The sequence below is a fragment of the Palaemon carinicauda genome, chromosome 15, assembly GCF_036898095.1.
Source record: "Palaemon carinicauda isolate YSFRI2023 chromosome 15, ASM3689809v2, whole genome shotgun sequence".
Taxonomy (NCBI): domain Eukaryota; kingdom Metazoa; phylum Arthropoda; class Malacostraca; order Decapoda; family Palaemonidae; genus Palaemon; species Palaemon carinicauda.
In genome coordinates this window covers 138,081,498-138,108,417 of record NC_090739.1, presented here as the reverse complement: position 1 = coordinate 138,108,417, position 26,920 = coordinate 138,081,498, and the positions used below count along the sequence as shown (strand labels likewise).

At 36.0% G+C, this 26,920-nt stretch overlaps 1 long non-coding RNA gene across 1 annotated transcript in view; it reads left to right on the top strand.

The window, feature by feature from the left end:
- Window positions 1-26,920, top strand: part of LOC137654404 (uncharacterized) — a 252,887-nt gene that overhangs the window by 173,418 nt on the left and 52,549 nt on the right. The window contains exon 2 of the long non-coding RNA XR_011046632.1: window positions 21,018-21,104. This is a non-coding gene — a long non-coding RNA (uncharacterized lncRNA). The remainder of the gene's footprint in view (window positions 1-21,017; window positions 21,105-26,920) is intronic.

Sequence of the window (26,920 nt, the reverse complement as noted above, 5' to 3'; positions counted from 1 at the left end):
ATTGCATTTAATACATTTGATATTCCTTTCCCTCGCAGTTATATTAAAAGATGGAGATGCTTTTATCACCGAAATAATTTGTGATATGATGGGGTTATTATCAGGTATTGGTAGATATTATTCCCAAGGCTGGGAAGAAAATATACATTTTTTTTTATAGTATTGTTCTCAGAGTTTATAAAGAAAGTGTAAGCCCATTTGATTGTAATTTGTCAGTGTTATATAATAAAAAAGTAAATTTATACTTATATATTTCATGTTAAACCAATTGAAAGCTAATTTTGATGATTGAATTTCTGAATTGTTTGAAAGAAAATTAAAGTTTTTAATGCGATATGGTTCTTATATAGATAAACGAGTTAAAATCCATAATTGATGACAGAAATTAACGTCTTTTATGATTTAGTTATTTTGATGAATGAAAATAAAATAAGATCATATTATATCAGAAAAGTAAAGAATATTCATTCATTCATTTATTAAAGATTGCATTGCCTTATGCAAGGCACGGGCTCTAGCGTTGGCAGCCCGTAAGCGAATTTAATTGAAATTTACTTAAATTAACTTTGAAAGAGGGAGGAAAAAAATAGATGTATTAATAAGGTATTCGACTCAAAGCTTAAGTAATCTTACAAAGATACAAGGGCAGTAAAAACGGGGTCATGAAAACCATGTGTACCTCGATGACTGAGAAATATGGTAAACAATAACCAACCAAAAGTAAACTGCTGAGAAGGTGTGATTACAGACCACAATCTAATAATCAACTCTGATTTAACAATAACAAGCCAAACGTAAACAGCCGAGTAGGTGTGATTGCATAACATAAAGGTTTAAAGGCCGCTTGTGAATGGCAGGGGCAAGGGACATTGACATTGCTCTATCAAGAAGGACATTTGATACATATGATCAGTGTCCAAGCCCCTCTCCACCCAACCTAGTACCGAGGAGGGCCAGGCAATGGCTTTTGATGACTCAGCAGATAGATCTATAGGCTCCCCAAACCGCCCATCCTTAGCTCCCAAGGATGGTGAGGTTGCAGCGACCAAAGGAGCTGACGATTTTGAGCGGGACTCGAACACTAGTCTGGCGTTCACCAGTCAGGGACGTTACAACATCGACCAGTACAACCCTTTTGGTTATCATCAGCGTAAAGAAATCAAATTCGACGTATGAAAAACAGTCCTTAGCTAATGATCAACTCGGATTAAACAACAGCAAACCAAAAGTAAACTCCGGAGAATTGGTGATTACAGAACACAATTTAATCATCAAATCTAACTATGCAATAGCAAACAAAAAGTAAACTGCTGAGGAGGTGTAACTACAGAAACCAATTTAATAATCAACTCTGATGGGCAAACAAATGTGAAGATCAAGTGCATGCGTTAGGTAAACAACAGTAGTGGAAGAGACATAGAGTAAGTAAACAGCAACGCGATATTGTTTTTGGAGACCGACAACTCTTTAATCAATGGAATGAATGGTATCCCTTGGGGATTTCTCACCCTGCGGATATTTACAGGTGGTTTATTAGCCTGGTGATAGAGAGAGAGAGAGAGAGAGAGAGAGAGAGAGAGAGAGAGAGACTTAACAATCTTTATAATGTTTCTAGAAGGCTAAAATCACTGGGTAGAACACCACTTACACTCACTGCAAAGATTTTATAACGTTTACAGAAGGATATCATCACTGGCTAGACACACAGAGAGAGAGAGAGAGAGAGAAGAGAGAGAGAGAGAGAGAGGAGAGAGAGAGAGAGAGAGAGAGAGAGCCTTACAATCATTATAACGCATGTGTACATTTTCGTCTTCATCAAAACTTAGCAATTACTGTTGCATTCCTCCCTTTTTATTTATATATTTATTTTCCCTTTTCGAATGTCGCTGAAATGAAAAGGAATTTTCTAATTTGAAGGAAGAATTTATCTCGTGTGATCATTATTTTCAAGTTTTACAGTTCTAGTGCGCGAGCGATTCATGTGATACTGTATATAAAAAAAACAGTTTTACAAACCGTCCTCGTATATAATCCAGTGAGTTTTAATGATGATTTCTTATTTCAAAATGCATTCCACTTTTTTGAAATTATTTATGTTATCAATAAAGATGATGCAATACATTATGCAATGAAACGTTCATCAACAAAGTGTTGAACACCAGTACATACAGCAGAACTAGAAAAGTTCAAACTTGCAGCTAATGTTTTTATGTTGAACAGGCTAACATAAGTCTTTTTACAGTGTATATATGACATATCTGTTTTGATGTTGTTACTGGTTTTAGAATAATTTATTGGTAATTTTTTTTTTTCATCGTTTATTTATTTCCTTATTTCCTTTCCTCGCGGGGGACTATTTTTCCCTGTTGGAACGCTTGGGCTTATACCATCTTGCTTTTCCAACTAGGATTGTAGTTTGGCTAGTAATAATAATAATAATAATAATAATAATAATAATAATAATAATAATAATAATAATACAACGCTGGTCGCGAGCTCTTTCATGGAAAGAAAATGAGGACGAGTAAAAGAGGTGACGTTGGTGAGATTAAAGTTGAGAAATGCGAACAGTAATTGAAGTGGTCGAATAATTGTCCTTAAAAGGATGGATCAGAGTATGAAGGAAATGGTATTATTATTATTATTATTATTATTATTATTATTATTATTATTATTATTGTTGTTGTTGTTGTTGTTGTTGTTTGTTATTATTATCATTATTATTATTATTATGATAACTATAATTATTATTATTATTGTTGTTGTTGTTAATAATACAAGGTAAGCTACAACCCTAGATGGAAAAGCAGGACGTTATAAGCCCAAGAGCTCCAACAGGGAAAAATATCACAGTAAGGAAGGAAAACAAGGAAATGAATAAACTGCAAGAGAAGTAATGAACAATTAAAATATAGGAAAAGCTTGGGCACGCTTGGTTGGTGAGGACCGTGTTAATTAGTAAATATAGTAAATTTGCCTTCCATGCATTATTTTTTCTACAAAATCCACCTATTTTTTATTTACGTTTGCTTAACATTTGTAGGTAAAACAGTATATAAAAAACGTATGTTTTGTCAAGGTAATTCTCATCATCTACCTTTAATCTGTGTGTGACCAAAGAACTAGGTAGATGTTACGCAAACTAAGTGAGGTATAAAGCAAAAAGGAACATCATGTACCGCGGACAAATGCAAAGTTTTGCTTCGTCGTCCGTCAGCCGGCGGGAGAATGCCTGAACCATCAGCCAATCAGCGACGAGCTTTCAAACCTTGATTCGGCTCCAGGTGCTAGCTAGGATGAAACAGACTAAAGGAGGATTAATATTCCTCCAAGATTAAATTGGTAGATGGTTTAGGGTTGCGGTGGCCTATTGGAAACGCCCCCTCCCTACTGGACGGGAGATCGAGCCCCGCACATACTTAATAGGTTCTTGTAGTGTCTGCAACCTCACCATCCTTGTGAGCTAATGATCATGGGAGGTTGAGGGAGCCTTTAAGTCTACCTGCTGAGTCATCAGCAATCATTTCCTGCCCTTCCTGATCCTAGATTAGGTGGAGAGTTGCTTGGGCGCTGATCATAGGTATATATGGTCATTCTCGAGGGCATTGTCCTGCTGGCTACAGTAATGGATTTCCCCTTGCTTTTGCCATTCATGAGTGGCCTTTAAACCTTTAAAAAAGAGTGACAATAATCCACTCATCTTACTGTGACGAGAAGGTAAGCAGTAATTCTCGAAGGAGCCAATTATTCCTTGGGGGCGTTGCCCCTGATTCCGCTCATCTTTCGTCATCTAAGAGTCTGATATTTCGGTTGGTTCTTGAGTTGAGAGAGAGAGAGAGAGAGAGAGAGAGAGAGAGAGAGAGAGAGAGAGATTATTATTATTATTATTATTATTATTATTATTATATTATTACCTAAGCTACAACCCCAGTTGGAAAAGCCCAGGAGCTCCAACAGCGAAAAATAGCCGAGTGAGGGAGGGAAATGTAGAAATAGATACACCATATGAGAAGTAATGAACAATTAAAGTAAAATATTTATGAACTTATACTTAATCTTAATATTTGATTGACGTGCAATATTACATACAGTAACGTTCACACTGAGAGAGAGAGTAAGAGGCTTAATATTATGGCTGACATGCAATTTTAACATAGATGGCTAATGTAACTCTGGAGCACTTCATTAAGGTGCAAAAGCGAGAGAGTAATAAGCACAGAACACGTCTTTTGTTTTGCATTCACAGACCAGATCACTGGAGATGTTTTTCCTCCTCCAGTGACATAAAATGAAAGGGGAATTACCAATCGAGCGAAGATAAAAAGATTAAAAAGCGTATAAAGAGAGAGAGAGAGAGAGCGCTGGTTATGCAAGTAAATACCAAGTATATACACATTTAAGCAGTTTCAAGTCAGTTGTGTAGAGAGAGAGAGAGAGAGAGAGAGAGGAGAGAGAGAGAGAGAGATCTGGTTATGCAAGTAAATATCAACTAGGTACACACTGTTAAGCAGTGTGTGCGTGTGCGTGTGGGTGTGTGGAGAGAGAGAGAGAGAGAGAGAGAGAGAGAGAGAGAGAGAGATAGAGAGAGAGATCTGGTTATGCAAGTAAATATCAAGTATATACACACTTAAGAAGTTCTCAAGTCAGTTGTGTGTGTGTGTAGAGAGAGAGAGAGAGAGAGAGAGAGAGAGAGAGAGAGAGAACGTTACATGAAATACGATACCTCCTAAACTTGTGGCATTTCTTTCGAGTTGTGGCTGTTGTTTAAATGTGGTGGACGTAGGCAATACGATATCCAGAGGTATTACCACACGCTCCAGACGCTCTATTAATAATTCATGGGTTGTAGCGATGCGAGAAGCGACGTGTAGTTTTATAGTTTTCTTTTTCTTTATGATTTGGTAACGCTGTTGTTTTTATTCTTTTCTCGGTTTGACAAAACGTGGTTATTTTCACTAGATTTGTCTGTTCTTCTTTTCAGGTGGTTATAATTGGTTTATTAAATTTTATTTTCAGTCCAAGCGTGTATGTATATATATAGGTGGTGTGTGTGTGTGCGTGTGTGCGTTTGTGCGGGGGGCGTTAATTAACTAGCACCCGCTCTTTTATGAATATATCCTTTAGTCTCTTAACTTTTTGCCGTCTACCTTTGATACAGTAACCTGCTTTTCTTTGTGCATTATTTCTTTTCTTTTAACGAGAAGCCTCATTTCCACCAAGTAAGTGGGGCCTTTTGTTTCTTCTTTTGAGATGTAGAATTTTTCTTAATTCCTGTAACTCCTTTTTCGGGGATAACATTCTTTGGAATGATGAACATGATACTTGACTCGAACTGTCTTATAAAGGTTTATGAAACATCAGCAGATATGATAATTATATTAATAATGATTTTTATAATTCTTCTTGGTTTTGGTAGTATTAGTAGTAAGAGTAATAATAAGTATGTTCGTCAATTATAACTTTAGTAAATCCTGTACACCATCTTCGATTTATGGTTGTTAAGGTGAATTCAGTACCTGATACTTGGTCTCATTTTGCCTGGTGATCTGCCGGACTGGGGTTCGAGTTCTGCTTGAGCTCGATAGTTTCTTATAGTGTCTGCAACCTCACCATCCTGGTCCTATCTTGGGTGGCGAGGGCCTTGGGCGCTGATGATATGTACTGTATATATTGTGAGTGTCTAGGACGTTATCCTGCTAGCTAGGGCTTTGTCACTGCCCCCTTGTCTGTGCCATTCAACAGCGGCCTTTAAACAGCCTTCTCCCTAAATAGCTTGGTTGAGAATATGAACTCTAACGCCATCTTCAACAACCTCAGCTAAAAGAACAAACGGAATGAATATATAAAAAACATCTTGGCACTTCACATTATTCGCGAGCGTTTTACAAACTGCAAAACGGAGAAATAATTGAAAAATTAAAGTTGTTTAATAAAGGTACGTATATTTAGTTCATATTTATGAATTGTATCTTAAAATTGTATTAAAGAATTAAAACTTTATATATATTAAGAAACAAATGATTTTTAAGAAAAAATACATTAGAATATAACCAATGGAAATGAAGCTCAATCTTGATTTCAGGTGATTCTTTGTTTTAAAGTGCTGTTAGATGTACCCTGGTGTTATCAGTTCCTTGAAAGAAGCTCTCAGGAAGATTTTGACATCTGGTATTACCATATATCTTTACTTAACTCCAGGAGATAATTCCCCTGCTTTTAATCCCTTCTCCGTGACCCTCTTTCCAATCAGGTTTCGTCCACTCCTCTCTCCTCATTCATGTTTACTCATCCCCCTATACCGCTCTCCCAACTCTCTTCTACTGCCATACTATAGTCCATTTCTTATAGCGAGGCGTATTTGCACCGACTCGCAGCGGTGCCCTTTTAGCTGTGAAAAGTTTCCTGATCGCTGATTGGCTGGATAAGATAATTCTAACCAATCAGCGATCAGGAAACTTTTCCGAGCTAAAAGGGCACCGCTGCGAGTCGGTACAAATCTGTCTCGCTAAAAGAAATGGACTATAGTCACTCTCTTTTATGCGTTCATGCTCATCCCACTCCTTCCGCTCCTATCCCTAAAACTCCCTCTCACTCTCGCCCTCTTTCCACCTCTTCCCTCTCCCTAACTTTCGCTCATCTTTCCTGCTGTTGACATCTTAAATTTCACTCGTAAATCAAGTTAAATGGCCAATTTCTGACTGGATCCCCTTCCGTCCCGTAGGGCGATGTTTATGCAGATCAGAACCCCCCTCCCCCCCTCCCCAATGTTTTCTAAAAGCGATCGAGAAAAAGAGTCGTTGCTGATTAGTCATTCACGTCTTAGAGGCTTCTCTCTTCTACGTCTTATTATAGGTGTTCGAGTTGGTCTTCTCTCTTGATGTTCTCGTCACCAGAGGAAAAGTTGTGTATTGGGAAAGCGGATCAGTTTAAAGGTTTAAAGGCCACTCATGAATGGCTGGCAGAGGCAATTGACAGTGGCATTGACCTATCAAGCAGGACAATTCCCTAAAGACTGACCATATACACATATGATCAGCCCCCCAAGCCCCTTCTCCACCCAAGCTAGGACCAAGGAAACCAGGGCAATGGGTGCTGATGACTCAGCATAGAGACCCCTAGGCTCCCCCAAACTCCCTCCCCTCCTTGGCTCACAAGAATGGGGACTCGAACCCTAGTCTGGCGTTCAGCAGTAGTGGCGTTGCCACCGAAGGAAAATAACGAAATGAACGTGACGATATTGGGGATTGCTAAGGTTTTATTCGATTCCACTGTGTATTTACCTATGTGTTTCTGTATCTGGCGGTCTACAAGGTATCTTTGATTATTGATAATGTTAAGAATCTTCTGTTGTAGGATGGGGGCCCGTTTGAAATGGTGTAGAGAATTGATTACCTTTCAGGATGAATTTGGATGCGGGTCCAGGATTTTATGTTTTTTGGCTCGACTATTTGTTAATCAGTTTTCTGATCCACCTACAAGTATCTGTCGTTGCTCTCGCTTAGTTGTTTGCATTTTCATTTATAAATTTATAAGATATTTTTTTAGGGTAGAATCGGGTGATTTTTCCTTTAGTGTATTTTATACAATAATATATATATATATATATATATATTTATATTTATATATGTGTGTATATATATATATATATATATATACACACAAATGTAAACAAACTGGTGGCATTGGGATACCTAAAGAAAACTGAATGTCTCCCTGTCTTAAGCGACTCACTAACATTCTGGATGACTTCAAGAAGATAAATGAAGCCCTAGGGAGAGATAATCCCTTCGTTCAAACTTTCCAGCCTTTGATGACCCCATTTGGAATTACAGAGTGGCTCAGAGCTGCGTGGCCAAGGGCTGTGTTACTCTACCATTCTTTGATGTTTTACTCTTCAAGGTTGCTTAAGTAATATTTGGCAGGCTGATGAAGGTCTTAACGGAAAGACGAGCTGGACATAACTGACTTTATTCGAACGCCATAAGTTTATATTCAAACGGTTGAAGATAACATGGCATAAAACTTTAATAATGTGAAACATGCAATGGCAAGCTTAAACAGGTTTTTTCTATTAGCACTGAGAGAGAGAGAGAGAGAGAGAGAGAGAGAGTAAAAATACTAGGATATATGCTGGTTGGGAGGTATTATGATCAAATAAGCCTATTGTAATTCAACCTCATTTTTTTTCTTATTTTGAAAACGGGTGGTAATCTTTGTCATTACATTTAAAGATATACGTATCCAAAATTTCTTTTAACGCTCTAAAGCTATTTGCCTTATTATTTACGATTGTTTTTCATCTTTTGGATTTTATCAAATGTATTTGTTTTTAGTGTTTCAGTAATGACTAAGTACACCAGAAGTTGTCACTATGTTGTTAAATGTGATACTGAATGTTTAAGAAAAGGAGCACGAGACTCTCTAGCTATGGTAAGCAGCTCTTCTAGGAGAAGGACACTCCAAAATCAAACCATTGTTCTCTAGTCTTGGGTAGTGTCATAGCCTCTGTACCATGGTCTTCCATTGTCTTGGGTTAGAGATCTCTTGCTTGTGGGTACACTCGAGGGCACTTTTTTATCTTGTTTCTTTTCCTCTTGTTATTTTGAAGTTTTTATCCTCTTGTTGTTTTCAAGTTTTTATAGTTTATACATGAAAGATTTATTTTAATGTTATTAATGTTCTTAAACTTCTCTTGTACCGTAGTTTTTCCTTATTTCCTTTCCTTACTGGAATATTTTTCCTGTTGGAGCCCTTGGGCTTATAGCATCTCGCTTTTTCCAACTAGGGTTGTAGCGTAGCAAGTAATAATAATAATAATGATAATAATAATAATAATAATAATAATAATAATAATAATAATAATAATAATAATAATGATAATAAGTATTCGTGTACTAAAAGGGGGTTTATGTTATTTTTTATACATTCTCTCTCTCTCTCTCTCTCTCTCTCTCTCTCTCATTGTTGTAGGAAGCCGTAACTCTGGTAGATTATTAACAAGTATTGGTGTATAAAAGGAGTTTTATGTTATATTTATACTCTCTCTCTCTCTCTCTCTCTCTCTCTCTCTCTCTCTCTCTCATTTTTGTAACGACCCTTGAGGTTAGGCCTCTCCAAACTCTTCCAATTTCGTTACAGTAGATTACGTTGAGTTCATCTCTGTCACATATTCTTCTAAGAGTGGTTAGTTCCCCCCTCCCCCTCTACCACTCCCTCTCCCTTCATTCCCCCTTAAGCCCTGCCAAGGGTTAAAGTCTTTCCCCCCCCCCTTTTTTTTCAACATAAACTTATCAAAGGCGATTGAGAATGAAACTATGACCGTCATTTATTTTTGATGACGGAGGCGAAGACGGATTTTTTACTCTCGCCTTTTTCCTGGGATATTCCTTTAGTGAAATTTCTTTGAAATGGTTCATTTATTGTTTCTATTGGCTTTTGATATTATCTTTGCGTTTTATTCATGATTAATAATGATTCCATTTGATGACATTTGTAAAGGATTTTAGGAGTAAATGTGTTAATTGTCTGTGTATCGATCTATATAATTAGTTCTTCATCTGTATGTATATGCATATATGCACCCACATATATATGCATATATATGTATATGCGTAGAAATCAGGGAAGTTGACACGCGATGAGTATAAAATGTATTGTAGCCACAGAAGGAAAAATGAAGACTTGATTGGAGTTAGTACTCATTGTTGAGTCTGTTGATGTCCCTATTGGATGAAAGTACTAACTCCATTCAAGTCTTTTAATTTTTCTTCCGTGGCTATAATGCATGTGTTTATATGTATGTGTATATTATGTAAATATACACGCACACCTACACATTTATTTATAAATCAGTGCTTATTGCATGTAGATCAGAATAGAAATGATCGAAATTAGTCAAAGCCACATTCAATCTTAAGCTCTGCTGACAAATTATAAACCTCTGAGAACTTTTGTGTTTCTCATCTACTGCAAGATTTTTTTTATACCACCTCTTGTTGTTTTGGCGGGTAGAAGTGTTGCAGGCTGCGAAGCTTTAGCATAAAACTGGCGCCACTAGTTTGTTCTAACCGTGCATTATGCAAAGAAAAACGGCGATGCCCACTTTCCAGCGAAATGAGTTTTCCAGTATTTTTGCTCACCGCGCGGTGCAAAGTACCGGAAGTTTTTGTGGGTTATAAAAGAGGGGGGGGGGCGCGTTTGTTATACTTGCTTGGGTTATAAGAAGAGAGAGAGAGAGAGAGAGAGAGAGAGAGAGAGAGAGAGAGAAATTTCAACGACAACGAGGACCACCTCAGGCAGTTTCCTATTATTATCTAACCTAGTGCTCCAGCTATACTACTGTATACTTTTTTCTTTTAATAGGAGATATACATTTACAATTCTTACAAATAATAATATATATACATCATAATATATTTACGTGAATAATTCTTTTTATTCAACAAATATTGTATTCACAATTGCCCCTTTTGATATTCATCTAAATATGATTTTAATTAAAAACATATCAACTCGTTAATACTTTTTGAACTGATCGTATACTTGCCGTTGTCATAAAGAAATTGAAGCGTTTCTACTCTATATTCGGACAGTACTAATTAATTGGAAATTATCATTGAAAGATACACAGGTTATCAACTCGTGTCTCAAACCCTTAACGCGAAAGATTTGGAATGGTTATCGGGTCTAAATGTAAGGAAGTACAAAACCGAAAGCTTTATAGTTTTGTTGTAGTGCCTGCAACCTCACTTTACGTTCATTTACAAACAGGATGGGGTTCGAGTCACGCTCAAAACTTGTTAGTTTCTTTTGTCGCTGCAACCTCAAACATCCTTATGAGCTAGGGATTTGGGTTTGGAGGAGCTCATTGATCTACCTGCTGAGTCATCAGCAGCTATTGCGTGGCCCTCCTTGGTCCTAGCTTGGGTGGAGAAGGGGCTTGGGCGCTGATCATACGTCTATATGGTCTGTCTCAAGGGCATTGTCCTGCTAGGTAGGGCAGTGTCACTGTCCCATGCCTCTGCCATTCATGATCTGCCTTTAACCCTTTAAACATCATTGTCTCTGTACAAGGGCTGAAATACCATTAGAATCTACAATTGTATTTTTGATATAAGTTTCCTGATCAAAATTACACTTGTAAGTCAATGTCCTCTCTCTCTCTCTCTCTCTCTCTCTCTCTCTCTCTCTCTCGCTACAAGAAAATCAACCACCGTATTTTCATTAGATTCAAAGTTTCTTTGTTTTATCCATACGGTTATTCATAATCCCTTTAAACTTTTCATGGCTTTAATGAAAGATGCAGTAGACACGAGAAAGTTTTTCCTGGCGTAGCTAAATAATGTAATCATCTTATGGTAAAGTACTACATGCTGTAATTAACAGATGCAAATAACTTTTGATAAAGCTTTGCACAATTTAATTAAACTTTGCTATAATTTTATTGTAAGTAATGGAATGATTTATGTCAACACCTTTCATGGCTAGAGGTTTTGATAAACTTTGACTTGTGATTAAAAAGTCCAATTAGAAATTTTATATGACTTAATGAAAGATTCTCGGGGTATAGTGATTGAAATGCAGAATGGCGTAAGTATTTGAAAAGAGCAATACCCTGGTGATAAACCATTTTATGGCATTCATCAACCTTGATGAAACTTGATAGAAAAAGTATGTCCTTAAAGTTTATCACCTTGTTAAGTTAATTAAGAGGTGCGATATTACTATAGTAAAGTTCCTTGCTATAAAACTGGAAGGGGCATTAACCTGATGAAAAACGATATGAATAATTATGATGTTCAAAACTCTATTAGAAGTTGTGATTGTCAATACGTAGGAGCATTACTTGATTAGATAGTACAATAATGTTATGATAAAGCTCTCCATGAGGTGATAACAGTATATATATATATATATATATATATATATATATTTATATATATATATATATATATGTGTGTGTGTGTGTGTGTATATATACATATACATATACATACACATACGTCTCCATTCTTCTTTTCATCTCTGTTTTTCTTAACAAACGCACAAACAAACTAAAAGCAAAAGCAGATTTTTAGAGTCAAACATTTACAAAAAGAAACAAAGTGAAACTCTCTTGAAAGAGTAATAATGGACATCATGAAAATTGAATTTTTTTATCATTTATAATCGAAAAATGACACCTATAAATCAGGTAAGAAAAAAAAGGGCCTTTGGAGTAAACCATCCCCTTCAATACTTCGCCCTATTACCCTAGGTATCGATCTGTTCTTTTGCTCTTTGGTATGGAAAGTGATTTGTTTTCGTTCGGAGTCATGTGGGTGTCACAGGGTCACATTTACTTCGCGTTTTAAGCCATTTTGCATCTCCCCACCCCCCACCCCTCACCTCCCCGTCACCCGTTGGTAGACCACGAGTGTGTGTGCGGGATTTAATTTCTGTTTCAAGGTCATATTAATTTACCTGACCAGGTGTTATTCTGACTGGGTCTGATAATTGATATTTAAGTTACATACATATACGTGTATGTATGTATATATATATATGTATATATATATATATGTATATATATATATATATATATATGTGGTGTGTGTGTGTGTGTATGTATATATATATATATATATATATACATACATACATATATCACCATCATCAGCCGTTGCTAGTCCAAGGCAGAATAAAAGCTTCAGACATGTCCTTCCACTTGCGTCTGTTTATGGTCTTTCTTTGCCAGTCCACGCTCGCAAACTTCCTTAGTTCGTCGATTCATCGTCTTCTCCTTCCTTTGCTTCTTATACACATTATATATATATATATATATATATATATATATATATATATATATATATATATTCATATATATATATATATGATAAAGTTTTGCCCATATATATACCATGTTTGTGTGTGTAACTATCATGTACCGTTTGTGTCTGCTCTAATACATAACTACTGTATAGGGTTTGTGAATGAAAATCACATGCTCGTGGGGATTAATTCTGTTGAATTTTACACCAAAGAGCAGCTAAAAGGCTTCAGTGTAATTTTCTTGATTTCCCCACATCCTACTGGAGTACACGAGTGATTATCGTTGGGCGGGGTGAGGGGAGGACTGTAGGGTTTAAACTTTCAAGGTAATTGCCTTAGTTTGAGGTAATTTTCATGGTTTCAAGGTAATTCTAACGTAATTTTGGTTTTACTAGCTTAAAATTTAAAGAAATTGGAAAAAGATTTAAGGTTATTTAAGGTAAAAAGCAGCAGCATTCAAGGTATTGGAAAAAGTTTTAAGGTAATCTAAGGTAAAAAGCAGCAGCATTCAAGGTAATGGCCACATGACACAAGCTCGAGTTTAACGGAATGTTCACTCATCTTCTTTGCATTTCTTCCCACCAAGCGCTCCTCTTTCCTGGGGCGTGATGCGCAGGCCCTTATGCTATCAGTGTCCAAGAGGAATATCTCAATACCAACCTGTCAAGTAACCACTTACAAATTGACTAAGATTTTTTTTTTTTATTTGAGTTTGTTAAGAAACAATACCATGAGATAATCTGACTTTAATTGAGAAACGCTGATGATGTACGGTATAGTAAGTGATTTCTCAAGTGGTGTTAGAATTGGTTGTTATAAAAGAAAAATATTTTTTGAAATACACAGAAGAGGTAAAAAGGGTTTAATGTAGAGGTAGGGTAGAGAGAAGTTAAGTCTCTTTTAGGAATTTTATTGATGAAATGATTTAAATCCGATATGGTAAGGAATGGAGATATAGGTCCCAGTATTTAAAATTGATGAAATATAAGAGTAACTGGTATTTGTAGATATTAGCGAGTAGAAGCTGCAGATACCAGTGAAAATCTGATTTAGTTTGCGATACGAGAATGTTGGATATGAGTGTTAATTGAAGTAAAATTGTGTAGATAAATAGGAACCAGAGATATTAAATCATTGCTGGGTGAAAGAGTGAAGCCTTCTAGATATGTAGATGTAAGAGAATAATTATAATGAAGCAGAGTCACGGAAATGTACAGAAAGAAAGTTAACCAGATCAATGTCAGCGGAAGGGAAGTTTGATCATACGAAGACAGTCAGCTTTTCTTTATGGAAGTTAAATCTGATTTAGTTTGGGAACGGAAGTAAATTAAGCTGAATTAGGTGAACTGGTTTCTAGTGTTCCCCAGACTGGGGTTCGAGTCCGTTCAGACTCTTTAGCTTCTTTGGTCGCTGCAACCTCACCATCCTTTTGAGCTAAGGATGGGTGGTTTGGGGGAGTCTATAGGTGCCATCTGCTGAGTCATCAGTAGCCGTTGCCTGGCCCTCTTTGGTCCTAGCTTGGAAGGAGAGGGATCTTGGGCGCTGATCAGTCTCTAGGGCATTGTGCTGCTTGATAGGGCAATGCTACTGTCTCTTGCCTTTACCATTCATGGGCAGTCCTTATGTTATATTTGAAGACGAAGGTATGGATGTATAAAAAAAAAAAAAAATATGGATCAGTGTTTTTTTAGATTTGACCTGGTTAGGACATTTGAGAGGGAGATGCGGAAGATTCACTGTTAAATATTTGCATTAAAAGAACCGTAAATGCCTGGCAACATTTATTCCAGGATTTTTACTGTTTTAAAAACGGATACGTTTGCGTAAATGAGTGATATTACGGTCACTAACCCGTAAAAGATAATAACAAAGTGGGGTAGAAATTACGGTTGCCTGTATTATACTGAAATTTGGCTGAGAATTTCCGATTAAAATACCGTGGTGAGTTGTTGTTGTTTTTTTTTTTTTTTAAGTGTTGAAAAGATTAATGAACTGTGTATAATTGGTTCAGTGAGATGCTAAATGTGTATATTTATGAGTGCTTGTGTACTGTATCTCTTGGAAAGGGAAAGATAAATTATAATTGAAATGTATAAAAAGACGGCAATGATTAATGCAACCCTGGAAACCATTACTTAAAAGAAGATTTAATCCCGAGTCTGGGCTCCCTTAGCTCTGCTGAGTCCGTGTTATTGTACGTCTCGCTAAGCCTTTCATCCATTCACTGGCCTTAATGACGCCTGACTCTCTCTCTCTCTCTCTCTCCTCTCTCTCTCTCTCTCTCTCTCTCTCTCTCTCTCTCTCTCTCTCTCCTGTTCACAGCCAGCTTGGTGTTTTGTTTCGTGTACTATCCTTTTTCTATCTCTTCTGTTCATATCCATCTTAATGTTCCTCTCTCTCTCTCTCTCTCTCTCTCTCTCTCTCTCTCTCTCTCTCTCTCTCTCTCTCTCCTGTTCAAAGCCAGCTTGATGTTTTTTTCCTGTAATATCCTGTTTCTATCTCTCCTGTTCATATCCATCTTAAAGTTTCTTTTTCATGTTATCTCTCTCTCTCTCTCTCTCTCTCTCTCTCTCTCTCTCTCTCTCTCTCTCTCTCTCTCCTGTTCACAACCAGCTTGATGTTTTTCCTGTAATATCCTGTTTCTATCTCTCCTGTTCATATCCATCTTAAAGTTTCTTTTTCATGTAATCTCTCTCTCTCTCTCTCTCTCTCTCTCTCTCTCTCTCTCTCTCTCTCTCTCTCTCTCTCTCCTGTTCACATACAATTTGATATTTTTCCTGTAATATTCTCTCTCTCTCTCTCTCTCTCTCTCTCTCTCTCTCTCTCTCTCTCTCTCATGCAGTATAATGCTTGCAAAAACGAAAGAACAAATTGCATGTAATGACCAAATTCTTTCGCGAGAGGCGGTTAATTGTTGGTCGTAGTGTTTGTGAGTTTGTTAAGCGAGCAGGAAATTGCTGCCACGCGAATTTAGAGAAAATATTACGCACAACTGCTGGGGCGTCTGGAGTAATACAAGGCGAACGAAAAGATAATGAAAATAATACAATTTCCGGATATTCACGCAGATGACTGGTTCTTACATTTTGTGTTTAAGGCGAGTAGAGACCTTGATTACCCAGAAATTGAAAAAGTTTAGAACAGTGAGTTCATATTTTCTGAGGGACGGGGAATGTAAAGGTTGTTCATTGTTATACTAGAGGAATAAAGCTTTTGGAACGTGTATTCGAGGTACTGGAAACAATTGTAGAAGGAAGGTTGAGAGCGATGATGGCCCTTCTGGCTAGTCTAGTGGTAACGCGTTCGCCTAGCATTCGCGTGGTAGCAGGTCGATCCCAGCCCGAGACCGTGAGTTTATAAGCTGTTTCTTGGGAGGATACCGCTGGGGTTGGGCACCACATTGGGTTGTTGGACTTGCCCTCCTGACGTTCTGGTGAGCATCTGTTCTGATGAAACTGGAACTGAAAACAGACACCTTTACATTTTACTTTGTCCAGAATGGAGAAGGTTTAGAAGACTGATCAGTTCATATTTTAAGAGAGACAGGGGATGTAAGAGTTGTTGATTGTGGTTACAGATGAATAAAGCTTTCGGAGCATCTATTCGAGATACTGGAAACAATTACAGAAGGAAGGTTGAGAGAGATGGTGGGCCTCATGGCTAATACATTGGTAACGCTTTCGCCTAGCATTCGCATGGTAGCAGATCGATCCCACTCCAGGACCCTGACGTTCTGGTGAGCATCTGTTCTGATGAAACTGGAACTGAAAACAGACACCTTTACATTTGACTTTATCCAGGATGGAGAAGGTTTAGAAGACTGGTGAGTTCATATTTTAATAGAGATGGGAAATGTAAGGGTTTTTCATTGTGATAATAGATGAATAAAACTTTCGGAGCATCTATTCGAGATACTGGAAACAATTACAGAAGGAAGGTTGAGAGAGATGATGGGCCTCCTGTCTAGTACTGTGGTAACTTGATTGCCTAGCATTCGCATGGTAGCAGTTCGATCCCAGCCCAAAACCGTGAGTTTAAGCCGTTTACTTAGGAGGCCACTGCTGTTGTTTGGCCACCACAGTGTTGGATTGGGTTTTCCCGGCCGGCGATCTAGTGAGCTTCTATTCTGATGAAACTGGCCTTGAAACCAGACACCATTAACCTTTAACCTTTACTGAGGCCCACTATTCTATTTATTTCCTTATTTTCTTTCCTCACCGGGCGGTTTTCTCTGTTGGAGCGCTTGGGCTCTTGTCGTCTTGCTGTTTCAGCTAGCAAGCAATGATAATAATAATAATAATAATAATAATAATAATAATAATATAGATGAGCAACTTGTTTTGGTTTATGAAAGTAAAGAGTACAGTACAGTAGATGCTATTTTTATAGTAAGACAATTCCAAGAGAAGTGTGTATATATATATATATATATATATATATATATATATATATATATATATAAATAAATAAATAAATATATATATATATACATACATACATATTTAAGTGTGTGTGCACTTACTGCATGTACCTGCGCACACGCTCGGGTGCACACTTACAGATTGATGTTCGAGTTTGTTCGAATACTTTTCCTGAGGGATGCTTACTTACATATATTTAACAAAATGCGCATACTGTTCATCTTCAGCAAGAGGTTGCAGGAGGAATTTTTCATCTGAAATTGTCTTTTCATTTTCTGTTTTCTACCTTTTCACGAGCTTCGCGGCTCCCAATCTCTTTGGATTCACCTCCTTTAATAGCCCGGTCTGGATGCTTTCCCCTCTGTTCTATGGATTTGAAAGTTTAAAGGCCGCTCATGTATGGTAGAGGCAAGGCACAGTGACATTGCCCTAGCAGGCAGGACAATGCCCTAGAGACTGTCCATATATACATATGATCAGCGCCCAAGCCCCCTCTCCACCCAAGCTAGGACCAAGGAGGCCAGGCAAATCCCCTCTCCTTAGCTCACAAGGATCGTAAAGTTGCAGCGACCAAAGGAACTAACGAGTTTGAGCGGGATTCGAACCTCAATCTGGCGATTACCAGGCAAGGACGTTAACAATAGGCTACAACAAGTCTTAGTTTGGATCGTAATAAAAGTGATAACTACGATAAATTTCTTCTTGGTACTTAAACATTTCTTTTATTTGGATGTTTATGGTGGATCTTAATTTTGACTAATATCCATAACTGTATTTGCGCTGGCAAATTTATGACTCGTTTATTACTAATGCGTTATAAGTAATATATGAAATTAGTAAATTTTTATAACTCATTTTTCATGACAGGCTGCAATTTTAATATTATTATTGACTTTTCCTTCTTTTATTTTTGTGTAATCATTTTTATTCATATTTATTGCGACATATTTAGTTTCAAGTGAAATTGGAAAATATTGCAAAACCTTGATTTTACTGTTAAAGTTATTTTCCTTCTGAAACCCCAGAAAACTATCATTTCATTATATAATATACTTTCCAAACGATTACGTGAAATCGCTTGTGGAAATCTTGGGGCGATATCATAGGCAAGACTATCCACCGGTTCCAGTTCCAATTTCCCCTGGAAGACCCTATGGGAATTCAATTCCTATTGGAATTAAATCCCCAAATACCCGTAATGACCAATTTTCTCGCCTTTGCTATTCCCTTCTTTTAATTGATTCCCAAATTTCACTGTTCCTTTTGGCCTGAAATCAACCATGAAAATTGACTGCAGTTGATTCTAGTTTCATGGTTATTATTTTATGTTTATCACATTTGGGAAATATTCTTAAAGTTTTATCAATTTAACATATCATATATTGGTTTTTTATCAATTTAACACAATTAGTTTTTTTATCAATTTAACATATGATATATTTATTTAACACCTCTGCTATATATTTATATTTTAACTTTATTTTCATTTTCAGTAAATATTATTCGAATAACTTCAGTGCTCAATATATTTTCCGAATAAATTATGGAATTTTAGTTTCAATTACTTGTTGATTAATTAAGGAAGTTTAGTTTCAATTACTTTCCATTAAGTGAGAAGGACTTGCAGCCGTTTGCAATATAGTTATGTAATGAAGATTTTTCATAAATTAATTAAACATGTATATATTACAGTAGTTTGGTCACTTCTTTTGATATTTTTTCATCAGGTTGATATCATAATGTGTTTGGTCAGATGGGTAGCCACCAGTATGTGCCAGACACCGTAGGTAGAAAACCCTCATTCAGCAGTCTTACACATTTTATCCCTCTTAGCGCAAGAGCCCGTGACCTGCACCTTCCCTAATCCCTCTTAGCGCAAGAGCCCGTGGCCTGCACCTTCCCTAATCCCTCTTAACGCAGGAGCCCGTGGCCTGCACTAGGTCGTTCTAATACCTACCTACCTCATTCTACGGTCCCAAGTAGTGTGAGTGAAGGCAGTGGCTATAGATAACAGTGAGTGACTGTTCACTGCATTCAGAAAAACTATACTTTAGAGTCAGAAATGTTCCCTACAGCGTTTCCTTGCACCGTGACTTTGTTATGAAGAGTGATTTAAGACTTTTTCCGCTTCAAAATAATGTTTTGTTCCATTGATTTAAAAGTTGTCTGTTTTGAGACCTTCCCGCGGGATAGCTCTTCTACCCATAGTCTTATTACAATAGTCAGTTTGTTTATTTGTTGTTTTTTTATATCGTGTGTTTGATAATGATAATAATTCGTGGAACAAATCTAAGAATTTCACTGATATAGTTTGCGACAATTTTATCTCATGGATTTTTAAAACTAGTTTTGGCCTTATTGTTGTTATTTTGCAGTCCAAACGTAGATATTTAGATTTGTTGTAGTAAAACTCAACTCATAGTGCAGGAAGGGAGCGAAGTAGACGCGGGTAAAATTCAAATTGTATTTATTGGTTCTATCTGACAGTGATATATATGGTTTGTGCAAGCCTCTGAGAAAACAGAATGTGTTTTCTCAGTACTCTTCAATAATTTATGCTTAATGTATAAATATACAAACAATATACACACATGTATCAATGAAAAGAGGAAAACACAAGCAACAACATGACATATATTTCAAATGAAATATTGTAGTAGTCAAACAGCAGATGTATTTATTACTCAACCCTCTTTACTTTATTAATTGTTGCTTAATTAACTTCGACACATTACAAAGTGTACTTTATGAGTATACCTGACGAAAAGATAATTTCTTTTTCTATATGAACAATACATAATAATATATGCAGAAGTGTTTGTTTGACATGACATGAGGATTACAAAATGTTGAAGAAACACACGGCCAGAGTTTCTTAGAGGGTCGACTGCTTAACACTCGTCCCGTACAATATATATATATATATATATATATATATATATATATATATATATATATATATATATATATATATATATATATATATATATGTATATGTATACATATAGCTATGTTTTAATGATTTACTGGGAGGGCCCAAATTTTCCAAATATAATTTCAATCTGCTTTAATAATCTTGAGTCGTAGACCCTTTACCTTTTCTTAATCTTTTAATCTGAGGTTACGAATCCCTTTGATTTCGGTTACATGGTATTCTTTTGGTTATTTAATTCTTTGATATCGAATAATTGGCCAAGATTCCCTTTAACTGATAGTGATTCGTCGAGCCAAAATATATACCGGAATTTGCCTTTTTGTATTAAATGTTAATCATTTAACTTCGTTTTTCATTTTTTATTAGTTATGATTTAAGTTTTTTCTGCAAAGTATCAGGTTGAATGAAAATGGATGGTGGTTTTCACTTATGATTTGATTTATAAGGTTGTTAGTAAAAACAAAAGCCCAGTAACCTTGGTTTGAAGCCAGAGGATGTTGAATATATACAAACACACACACACACACACACACACACGCACACACACACATATATATATATATATATATATATATATATATATATATATATATATATATATATGTATATATATACATATATATATATATACATATATATATATATATATATATATATATATATATATATATATATATATATATATACAGTATGTGTGTGCGTGTGTGTTAAGAACAATAACCTTTGTTTGTTTACATTACTTTTAAACTAAATATCCTCCATTCTCTAATATAAGTAATATCGTATGTTTCTGATAATCCTTTTAATAAGGCAGGTAGGCACTTAGCTCCTTCTCTTTTTCTTTTTTTCAGCGTTGAACTTTCATTACCCCAAGATTATGGACTGCAGAAGGACACTGATTACCACTGTGAAAGACGCCGGGGCACATTTTTAGTCTCGTAAGTAAAGTTTATGTAGCGTTTGAATTCCTATTTTTTTTTCTTTTATTTTAAAGCATCTGAAATTAAGCAGATATAACGTATAGTGTTATATAACCTTAATATTCACTCAGTAAATGTTCATTTAGGTATTTTTCAAGTTGTAGCCCTTGGGCTTATAGTATCCTGCTTTTCCAACCGGGGTTGTAGGTTAGCTTGTAATAATAATAATAATAATGATAATAATAATAATAATAATAATAATAATAATAATAATAATAATAATAATAATAATATTCCTGTCATAAGTGTATGAATGCTCGGTGGGCGTTGATGCAATTGTGATGCGCATGTAATTGCATTGGAAAGGTTATTATAAAAGGACTTTAGCCCTCAATTTGATTTTGACACATTTTCTTTTGTTATCTGTTTTGAGTTAGTGCTGTTTTTTACTTATTAGCTAAGATATTTATATGCGATCGCTTCTCCCTCTCTCTCTCTCTCTCTCTCTCTCTCTCTCTCTCTCTCTCTCTCTCTCTCTCTCTCTCTCTCTCTCTCTCTCTCTCTCTCTCTCGATGGTTATTGGTGTGATGATTCAACAAGGTCCGGCATTTCTTGTCGATTTTCTCGCCTGATATTAAACAGAACTATCGTATGTTGACGTCAAGAAAATAATAATTACGTGTCCCCAGAACTAATAGATAGCTATGTGCAATTGGCTGAAACTTGAATAATTTCCTTATGCTATTTTTCATTCGTGAAAAAGCGAAGTACGCTTGAATTCGAAAAGGGGAAAACCAACTACATGTATAAAACAAATGAGAAAACAAAGACCATTTGAATCACTACCGTAAAAAATTAAAGTTCTCTACCATGATGAATGAGAGATGAAGTTTGCTGCTTCAAAGTGAATCTATGATGCCAATTAGACCGCCCATGTGTGAATGATTTGCTTCTGCCACCTCAGTAACTTTGATGAATTTTATAACATTTCTTAGGTAATGCATTCAGTTTGATTGTTATATACATGTATGTGAGTGGGGATACCTTAACGTCGTAAAGGATTTGTATATTGCCTCTTGCTTGAGGGTACACTCGGGCACACTATTTTATCTTATTTCTCTTTCTCTTGTTTTGTTAAAGTTTTTATAGTTTTTTATATTTATTTTAATGTTAGTGCTCTTAGAATATTTTATTTTTTCTTGTTTCCTTTCCTCTCTGCGCTATTTTCTCTGTTGGAGCCCCTGGGCTTATATCATATTGATTTTCCAACAAGGGTTGTAGCTTAGCAATTAATAATAATAATAATAATAATAATAATAATAATAATAATAATAATGGCTAGCCATACTAGGTTGGTTTGCTTTGAGCAGACGAAAATCTCCCACCATCATGGATCAGCCATAGCCAGAGTGGTAGTGAAACTGGACAAATCTCAGAAAATAGTTTATATGTCTGAGGCCTTTTTCTTGCAATGGACTAGAAACGGGTACATTTGTTGTTGTTCTAAGCAAAGCTTGTAGTTATGAAGTGCTGAAAGGTAGAGAAAGGATGTCATAGAAATGATTGATCGGATAGTTTTAACACGTAAGGGAATAAATTATTTTTGAGGCCAAGGAATTACAGGCGCTTGTGTAAGGTAGGTTCGTTCGTTCGTTTAAAAACGCCTTGCATATAGCAAGATACGGCCACTTGCACAAGGGCAGTCCGTAAAGTAGGGTAGGGATGAGTGGCACAGTGTGTTGGGTCAGGGTACCCATGGGTTCGACGAAATGCTGATGAGCTGCATATTGTAGTGTGTGTGGAGTTTTACTGCACAAAGGCAAAGATGAATATGGAGCTGGCTGCTGTATTGCTTTTTGTTAAGACCCACCTCATATATGAAGAACTGTCATTATCTGAACAACAAGAAATATGCAGCAGTTTGTAGTCCTCTGTAGGAGAAAAGCCTCAGATATGTCTTTCATGTTTGGGGTTTGCGTAGTGTATGTGAGTGCAAAGAAATGAGAGAAATGTGGAAGTGCGTGAAAGAGATGAAATGCTTCGTATAGATGGAAGGAAGATTTAGAATATCTTCAAGCCGTCCGGTCACATGAGAAGAATGGACAACAATTTAAAGATTTTAAAGGCTGCTCGTGAATGGCAGAGGCAAGGGACAGTGGCATTGCCATATCAAGCCAATGCCGTAGAGACTGACCATATATTACATGATCAGCGCGCAAGCCCCCTCTCCACCCAAATTAGGACTAAGGAAGGCCAGGCAATGGGTGCTGTTGACTCAGCAGATAGACAAATACGCTCCCCCAAACCCCCCTTCCTTAGCTCGCAAGAATGGTAAGGGTACAGTGACCTAAGAAACTAACGAGTTGGAGCGGGACTCGAACCCCAGTCTGGCGTTCACCAGTCAGGGACGTTACCACATCGGCCTCCTCAACCCTGTTGAAAAGTGTATATACTATAGTTTAAATCCTCTTATCTCTTAAGTGCGAAATGCAAGAATTGGTGCGAGGTACTTCTAGGTATTTAGAGACAAATGGCAACGTGTGTCCTGCAGGGTTTGACATACTAGTGATGAGCCTCTTTTGTCGGCGTGTAAAGTGACTATTGCAGTGAAGGTTTTACTACACAAAGGTTCGAATGTGAATTCTTGGAGGTTGGAAGGTTAGGGCTCCAACAGGGGAAAATAGCCCAGTGAGGAATGGAAACAACGAAATATATAAACTAAAGGAGAAGTAATGAACAATTACAATAGAATACTTTAAGAACACTGACATTACATTAGATCTTTCATATATAAACTTTGATATTTAAAGACTATCGGTAAAGCTCATATATTGTATTTATGCATATATATATATATATATATATATATATATATATATATATATATATATATATACATTTAATAATTAAAAAAAAATCGTAATTATTAAAAGCCTTATTATTGAATTTTTTTTTACATGCTCAGTGTTATATAAGACCGTATCTTTAACATAAGGTTTGCGATTCAGTAATGAATAGTCAAGCTGATCATTTAGAATTCCTATTTGTCTTGAAGAACGATGATGATTAATTGTCTTGAAAATGGGAGACAGTGATTAATGAAGTTATAAAGTACATGATTTATATACTTGGAATAAGCCTCGCTGTATGTCACTTCTTTGGTTATCTAAGTGATATAGTTTCCTTTTCTCAATTTTAGTTCCGTTGACAGTCAGATACATTCTCATGGGTTTCTCAGTTCATTCGTATATAGTATATTTATTAATAATTTGTAAAATATGCGAGTCATAGTCATCAAAACACGATGATTTACCTGGTGATTGCCAGATTGGAGTTCGAGTCCCTTTGGTCGCTGCAACCTCACCATCCATGTGAGCTAAGGTTGTGTGGTTTGGGGAAACCGATAGGTTTACCTGCTGAGTCATCAGCAGCCATTGCCGCGCCCTCCCTGGTCCTAGCTTGGGTGGAGAGGGGCTGGGTCATTGATCATATGAATATATTGTCAGTCTCTGGGCCATTGTCCCTCTAGCTACGGCAATTTCACTCTTTTTTTTTTTTTCTCGAGGGATTAGTACTAAAAGCCCTGGATCCAAGCTGGACATAATGGAGAAGTCCTACCTTCCTTGATATGATTCGAACTGACTTATGCTAGGCATTGTGAGGCTAAACTAAACCAATCGCCTGGCTCTCCCTGGTCATAGCTTGGGTGGTGAGGGGGCTTGGGTACTGAGCATATGTATATATGGTCACTCTCTAAGGCATTGTCCTGCTGGTTAGAGTATTGTCACTTTCACTTGCCTCTGCCATTCATGATCGCCATTTAAACCTTAAATTGTGGCTTAGCGTGTTAAGATAACCTCACCCCAGCCTAGCATGTGTCGGTTTGAGTTCTACATATTTCCTAATTTGATCCAAGGTAGGCTATGTCGCCATTGTGTTTATGACCAATACGTAATTGATCTCTAAATATTTAGATTCATGCACATTTTTATTGTATAACATACACTGTTATAAAAACCGTAATTTTAATCAGAAATTCTCCGTAAAATATACGGTTCTCAGCCGTATTTTCAGAAATAAGGCGACCGTAATTTCTACCCTACTTTGTTATTATCTTTTACGGGTTGGTGACCCTAATATCACTCTTTAACGTCAAAATATTCGTTTTTAAAACGGCAAATGCCTGGCAACATTTATTCCAGGATTTTTACGGGTTTTTTAAACCAAATTTGTAACAGTGTATGTCTTTTATTTACTCCCTTAGATTTCTTATATTTGTCTATTTGTGATGATATCTGTTAAAAAAACCGTAATTTTAATGGAAATTATCCGTAAAATATACGGTTCTCTGCCGTATGTTCAGAAATACGGCGACCGTAATTTCTACCCTACTTTGTTATTATCTTTCACGGGTTGGTGACCGTAATATCACTCTTTAACGTCAAAATATACGTTTTTAAAACGGTAAATGCCTGGCAACATTTATTCCTGGACTTTTACCGTTTTTTAAAGCAAATTTTTAACAGTGTAATCTGATTAGTTTACATAACTGTATCTTTGATGATATGAAAAGGGCGAGAATGTTACACCACTTTTTTAATTTCAAAAAGAAAAAAAAAAGTCTTTAAATAATTTAGTAGGGAAAGTAATTTAATTAAAAAATAAAAAAGTCTTAAAATAACTTAGTGAGGAAAGTAATATAAAACTCGTGTTACTAAATGCCCCACTGAGATTATCATCATGAGATCGAGTTGATTGTGTATACTGTACACCCAGACTGATGCTTTGTTATGAAGGCTATTAAAATAAGCTAAGAAACTTCCTTAAGTTATCGTGGTGATGCTTATATGAAGTCGTGGGGGGATTATGTAAATATCTTAAAGCTGGGAGTGTATTGGGCGAAGGATAAATGAACGTTAAATTTGCATATTGAACATTCCGTAAAATGGAAGGCTGAAGTTATGATTTTGTATAGTTGTTAGAATTTGTTAAAGGGGTTTATAAAGTTCGAAGAGGAAAATGAAATTGCTGTAGAATGAAATAGATACGAAATTGAATCTCGCTTACATCAGGAAAATCATAGTATGATTTTCCTAAAATATAATGCTGAAGTAATATTGTATAGGTGTTAGAATTTATTAAAGGAGTTTATAAAGTTCGAAAATAAAAAGAAAATTGCTGTAGAATGAAATTGATAACAAATTGAATCTTGTTCACAGCAAAGGAAAATCAAATGATTTCCCCAAAATATAAGCTGAAGTTATGATTTGGTATAAATGTTAGAATTTGTTGAAGGGGTTTATAAAGTTCGAAGAGAAAAATAAGATTGCTGTAGAATGGAATTGATAATAAATTTAACCTTATTTACAGCAAAGGAAAATCAAATGATTTCTCCAAAATATAAGCTGAAGTTATGATTTGGTATAAATGTTAGAATTTGTTGAAGTGGTTTATAAAGTTCGAAAATAAAAATAAAATTGCTGTAGAATAAAATTGATAAGAAATTGAATCTTGTTTACATCATAGGAAAATCATAGTATGATTTCCCTAAAATATAAGGCTGAAGTTATCATTTTGTATAGATGTTAGAATTTGTTAAAGGGGTTTATGAAGTTCGAAGAGGAAAATAAATTGCTGTAGAATGAAATTGATAATGAATTGAATCTTGTTTACATCAAAGGAAAATCATAGTATGATTAACCTAATATGTAAGGCTGAAGTAATATTGTATAGGGGTTAGAATTTGTTAAAGGAGTTTATGAAGTTCGAAGACAAAAATAAGATTGTTGTAGAATGAAATTGATAATAAATTGAATCTTGTTTACAGCAAAGGA